Source organism: Asterias rubens, chromosome 5, assembly GCF_902459465.1.
Source record: "Asterias rubens chromosome 5, eAstRub1.3, whole genome shotgun sequence".
Classification (NCBI taxonomy): Eukaryota; Metazoa; Echinodermata; class Asteroidea; order Forcipulatida; family Asteriidae; genus Asterias; species Asterias rubens.
Window position 1 is genome coordinate 3,889,784 of NC_047066.1, and position 6,808 is coordinate 3,896,591.

Below are 6,808 nucleotides of genomic sequence, written 5' to 3' on the forward strand. Positions count from 1 at the left end.
CGGTGATTGTACGTGCGTTTGTATGGTAGGTGTAGCGAATAAACGAGTGTCTAAAATGCTTCAGAATCATGCTGTACAATCTATTATCTTCTTGTTTACTTTCAAGTTAGTGTGTAAACCTTTCGAGGGGCACTTTGAACCATTACAATAATACATATCAGACACAGAAGGTGATGAATTTTTTTTTATCGCCACTCGAGTGCACTCCGCATTTATTTCGCCCGCCATTTTGTCAGCACCTTCTTCTTTTTCGCTTAAGCAAACGATCTAAAATGTTGCGCGCGCAGTTTGTTTACGTGCTTAAGCTAGCAACCGCTGGTGAAATAGGTTTACGCTTAAGCAATTTTTGTTGCTACGTTAAGCCAACATATTTGCTTACCGTTAAGCAGCCCTAGGCCATGCACACAGTGCAAAATACACTGCCTTCTTCTGTTTTGCTTATTAAGCAAACGATCTAAAATCTCCGCGCGCAGATTGTTTACGTGCTTAAGCTCGTGTACGTTTAGCATGGAATCCGAATGGTTTTAAGCAATTATGTTTGCTACGTTAAGCGAAAAAAAATTGCTTACCGTTAAGCAGCTCTATGAAATTGGGCCCAGAAGACAAGGTCAAAAGGTTAAACGCCCTGAACGAAGACTATTCTACACTAGCGGGATGCAACCCCGCTAGAAAGCTCGACGTAAAAATGTTGCAAGTGTAGCGTTGTGTACAGGGGAGGGCTAAAGTGGCTGGGCAGGGTCACAATACAAATCACTGTGGCAAACAACCCATCCTAAGTTAAGACGAATCTTAGTGCTTTGTGAAATCGTACACTTGTCCATCTTTTTTCCGTTTCGGCATTGTCGATCCCATCCATATTTTCCAGTTTCCAGCGGATCCCGATAGTGGTTCTTTCCCAGTCCGGTTTATATCCCATTTCGTTTATTTTGTTCCCGTTTAGTTGATTATTTTTTATCCTGTATAGTTTTCAAACCCCTTTGCTTTAACCCCCTCACCAGCCTCGTTCATTTTCCCCCCAACTCCCTGTCCCACCGTGTGCCCCTTCCCTATCCCGTCCCATAATTATCTAACCCACGCCTCCGTGCCCCGTCCCCGCGATCCCCTGCATTGGCATTGTTCTTTGCTTGCCAATGTTTGCCCATAACTCATATTTTCCAGTTTCGCGTGGGTCCCGTTTGTGGGTTTTTCCCGTGTTATGGGCTTGATCTCCCCCCCCCCCATTCACCTTAATATTTTCCTGTCCCATGTCCCATATCACGATAGTCCCTTTTAATTTTGTTCAATCCTTACGTACCCCATCCCTGTTCATTTTCCCGTCATTTATATTTTTGCCGTTCCCCCGTCCCCCGTTCCACAGACGTACCACTTTGTGCCCCTACCTTCTATCCCCGTCCAAAATCTAACCCGTGCCTCCTTCCCGTCATCCCGCCCGTGAATTGTTCTTTGCACTTTTTGCCGTCCCATAACTTTCCCTGTTCCCCGCGGGTACCGCCAGTCAGGTGGTCCTCCGTTTCGTGTTTTTCTCTGCCCAGTTTATTTTTTTTCCCTGTCCAATGTCATCATTAGTCCCTTTTTTACCCCTTTCCGTATTATTTTTCCAGCCCTTTTACTAATGTTCCCTACATTTGTTGCCGTTCCCCCGCCCTCTTCCAACAGCAGACGTACCACACTACATGCCCCTTCCATCTCCCTGTCCACACAACGTGCTCTAATAACCCCCAACAGTAGGGACCTTTAGATTTGGGTGAACGCGGACTTCGTTCACGTTGAAACGTTAGCCTTTTTTCAAGGCGCTTCGCTGCGTCGCTACTCTCGCTGGTCTCTTTTATTGAGTGGCATGAGTGACATCTGTGTGCCGCGTGCGCCTTTATAAAGGCTACGTTCACGTCGAGCACGGCTGTGGTTTTTTCCGAACGTACGTCCAAACCATAGTTTTGGGGTTCTCAACTTGTGCAGACAACATCGGTGACGACTTGACGCATGCGCAAAGCCTCAGACATTTTATTTACAGAAAATAAATGTACAAAAATTCTTCAGCTATAATAAAATGGAGGGTAATGGTAAGCTAATCAACACCAGTGTTTATGTTTGGTGCAATGGGTTGGACTGTCTTGAGTTGGTGAATCCGATGTGATTCTCTATGCTTTCGGTGTGTGTCATGTATTATTGTGTGTTTTAAAATTTATTATTAATTTGTTAATAAAGGTAAAAATATATAATGGATGAATAATTAATTATGTTTTATATAATGATTAATGAATTGTATGTAAATAATTGCGTTTAATAAAAAAATTACATTTGGCGCCCCTTAGAGTCACGACCTCAAAACTATGGTTATGACGTCAGATGGAAAAAACACAACCGTGGTCGACGTGAACGAGGTCCACGTTCACTCGAATCTAAAGGTCCCTAGTCTTTGTCCTGTCGTCGTGCCTCCCCCCATGCATTGTTCTGTACTGTATGTACGCGCAAAGTTACTGGACGCTCGCGCCGTGACTGTGACATCACACACGGCTGTTTCACTCAATAAAAAGTGCGCCCTCTCGTGGTTGTTTTTGTTTAGCGCGATTCGCTTGTCAAAACGCGTGACGTCATTGTTTATTAAAAGGACGGCAGCTAAAACTCGCCTGTTGTTGAAGTCGTGACGTACTGAAAAACCTGTTTGTTGATTGGCTAGGAGAATACCAGCCGTTTATTTTTTAGGGGGATTGTCTTAGTTACGTGTAGTATAGTCTTTTTTCAATCTAAGTGGGCTTGTTCGCTGAACTTCTTGACTTAGAGACTACCACGAAAAGTTCAATGTGAGCGGCCATGCGACGCGAAATGTGACTGTTCCTGTTGTAAAAAACGACGTGAAGTTTGTATCATTTAAAAAAAGCCTGAGCATTTTTTGTTGTTGTCTTCTAGCAAGTCTGTCATCCAATGACTTTTCCAAGTGGATGTGTGAATGGTAAGTCTGGGACATTTGGTTTTGATTAGCAAATCGTCATCTAACTTTTGTGTTTTTTGTAGCGTGTTTTGGTTCACTCACACGTGGGGATCATGTTCCGTGTACAAACTACATGGATGTACCGTTGGTACATACGTATACAAGTTCGGCCATGTTCGACGTCCTGTACATGGGATTAGTGTCATCTAAAAACATATTTTATGCCTACTTTACGTTTTTTTTGTGCCAGTTGGTAGGGTGGGGGTATTGGATGGAGGTACACATTTGATGTTAAGGGCGGGGGGGGGGGGGGGGTGTAGCTTTGATAATTGGATGATTTTTTTCTTTCACTTTCAAAATTCAATTCATACATTCCAATTCCATGTCATGGAGTATTGACATTGACATGACATCGATCGACTAGGCCAAACTTTCAAAACAATATCAACAAATGCCAATCAATTCGGAAAAATTTTACGACCTTGCCACCAATTTCTGCCCATTTTTTTGTATTTATTATATTTATAGGCCTAATTATTAATAAAATATCATAAATACAAGATTTATAAAAAAAGTAAAAACACTTCATTCATGCTCTTTCTACTTTAGCACTTATTTGCAAACTGTCACGTACATTTTATTTTAGATAAGTGAGAACTGATGTATTGACACTTTCACTATTTTTTATGAGATACATTGTACATGCACTGAGACAGCGATATAATTCTGGAAACAAAAGTCTTGTGTTGTATACAGTCATGTACCTAAGAAAGAATACGTGTTTAAGAACAAGCCCTATTTTTTCCGTAGATTGTTTACTTGTTGAAGATTATTTATTTGTAGTTATTTACTACTTTTCATTTTTTCTCCAGACTGGGGCAACTTCTGCCTGAACCTCTGGTGTTGTGCCGACGTGATGACGCCGCATAATCGCCATCAACCGTTGAATTGGATCCTTCATGCCATGAACCACACGGCCTGTGCGGTTGAACTCTGTGTGAATAAGTTCCCCGCCTTGTTCGTTAAGAAGCCCAAATCCAACTTTAAACTTAGTAAGCTGCTGTACTGCATGATCTTCGAGGAGATGCATCTTCGGTGATGTGTTGACATTAGGGAATAGGTCACGGAACGCTGACATAAACTCCTTAATACATACATCTGTAAAAGAACACAAATGCAACCATCAATGATTTAGATACAGCAAATGATTATTTCATCATACGTGAAGTTATGTACTGACATGAAACATGTGCAGCCAGGTATACTGGTGTGTAGTTACCTATATGGTGAATGTTATGTGAAGACAAAGGCTTTGCATGGTTGATGCCATGGTGAACATCAGCAAATTTTAGAAAAATTTCACGGTATTTCCTTCCAATATTTGCTGAATCTCGCACTAGATGTCTTGAGCAGCGATGGTGATGTCGTCTGTGAGGTGATGAACATCTGTGAGGTGATGAACTGCTTAGGAACTGCAGTCAGAGGATCAATCACTTCAACCTGAAACAAAGATAAATACTGCAGAGATTAACGTCAAGTCAAGAAAGTACTATTGGAATTGTTTTTTTTTTTCTTGTTGAAACCCATAATAATTGCACAGTATCCATTTAAATTATAGTGAAGAGACTTGCTGCTGTTACTTACTGTGCAACATCTGTGTACGTGATTACCAACAAAAGCAATCTCGCATCAATGCAAGGGCTCTATTAGCAGACATTGGTTGTTGAGTTGATGATGGGCTGATCTCTATATTAGCTGTAGGTGTGGATGTTGTGATCTTTTGAACCAAAGCAGGCTGAAAGGAAAAACAAAAATACAAATTATTAGATTGGAGTGATTGGCCAAGTGATTACTGCTAAGTTTGAAAAACAAATATTGTAATAATACTGTACAGTCTCTGGTTTTAGATCACGTGGTTCTTTGTGCAATTGAAAGCCAGTAAAATACTATATTTTTTTATTATTTTTCTTTGTAAAAATTGTATTCTGTTTTAAACAAATTAAAATGTTTTAAATTTGTTTGTTTCAATTAAAACTTTTGAATCTCAAATGTTTGTACTGATGTGATTTAATACAAAATGTAGTCCTCTCTTTGTTTATCCTGCAGCCAAATTCACGAAACTTTACGCAAACTGCGTAGGTCCCTTTGCGCAACGCATATGGCTTTACCTATGCCATAAACGTTGCGCAAGTGGACTTACGTAGTTGCGTAAAGTTTCGTGAAATCGGCTGCTGGTCATAAAACTGGTTTTAATTCAAGATTGATTAATCTTGTTAGTTACGCAATACTTACCCGTCCTCCGGTATGAAGCATTGCTGCGTTTCCCTCGTTGCGTTTCAACTTCATCCAAGTCCAGCGGTCTGCTGTTGTTCAATTTCCAGTGGAATTGGATCACCCAGTTTGTGCTTTGTGGCCATACATTTTAGAATTTTGGCAGCGTTCAAAACATCGTCAGTTGGGTCGGGGAGTTTGGATTGGAGTGGGAGATCAGCTCGTGCTTTAACGATTGTTATTTTTGGAGCATGGACTTGTACTGCTTGACATTCGTGAGAAATTAACTTACACATTTGTCCAATGCTGCTGCATTTAGTGCAAAAAACAATCAAGTTGTCGAGTTGGACACAGAGTACCCGCGGACTTGGTGTGATAGGATGGAAGTCCATTGTAGCCATGCATATTGGGCATTTGACTATAACTGCGTTGCAGTATTAGTACGCAGATAAACAAGTTGCACAGAAATTGTGCTGACATGGAGTTTGCACACATGGTCTATTAAGTAAACACATGCATATTGCGCAAATAAATAAGTTGTGTTCACAATGGCCGAAAACTTCAAAGTGAGGGGGGTACATCCTGCTGACATGTCTGTGTTGGCATTCGAAGATCAGGGAAAATGTTTTCAATCGTTGTGTCGAAAGGAAGCTCCGGTTGGTTTTCAAGATCAACGGGCTGCGGACCTCTTTTCGGTTTTTGACGCGGACCCCCTTTTTCTTGCTGGTGAAATAAGTCACAGACGTAACAACTGCCAGTACGTTGGTGCTTTGGCCATTCTGTCCCAACCACAGTCTGTCGGTTCTTGACTTTTCCTGAATCGTACTCTCTCGTACCTGCTCTCTGATGCCTTACTTTTCTACCACACAGGTCGCATAAGCTATGTGGATGCTGACCCGAAGCATCCTCCCAAGTGCTCACGTCGAAGACGGTTTTAATTTCTTTGTTGTAATCCTTGCAAAGTATTGGCTTTCTATCAGTTACCCTTATTTTATTAGAGCATATTCTACATATTTTTGTAAGAGCTACTTGATGAAATTTGAAGCTCATCTCAGCTTCAGAAAAATTAAATATACTACATGAATTGTACTTGTAGGCCTACTGAGATGTAAGACTATTGGAGTATACAAGAATATTTCAATGTGATGTTAATCTCCACGACATCAAGCTATCCAAATCCACACTCCATCGTTATTTTGTAGGCTACAACCTGTTTTACACAAACTTTATAACTTCCCCATATACTTTGTATGGCGCGCGCTTTCCCTGGCGAGTCGCTGGTACGCGGCGCGCCGCACGTTATCTGTAGCGTTCCTACGTGTACTCACCAACGAAACCGTGTCGTTTGCTTCGCTGAAACACAATTTCACCGAGTAATACGAATGGATTTTACGGTCGGATTTTGACATTTCTCCGTGTAAAAACAAATGTCCCAGAGATGAATCTCAGCGTATATCATGTAAAAACATCCATTCTTCTTAGTAAATAGTCTGGCTTGTAAAGATAATGTTTTCCTTTTACATAATCTGAGATTTACCGTTGGGTATGAATACATCACACGTATATAAATAACTACGACGAAAATCTCACAAAAAAGTCTGTTTATTA

The 6,808-nt window shown here is 41.0% G+C and overlaps 1 long non-coding RNA gene across 1 annotated transcript; it reads left to right on the top strand.

The window, feature by feature from the left end:
• The first annotated feature begins 2,543 nt into the window (after positions 1-2,543).
• LOC117290260 lies at positions 2,544-4,508 on the top strand. The gene is made up of 2 exons (XR_004519032.1): positions 2,544-2,950; positions 3,802-4,508. It is a non-coding gene; the product is annotated as an uncharacterized LOC117290260 (long non-coding RNA).
• The last annotated feature ends 2,300 nt before the right edge of the window (positions 4,509-6,808 follow it).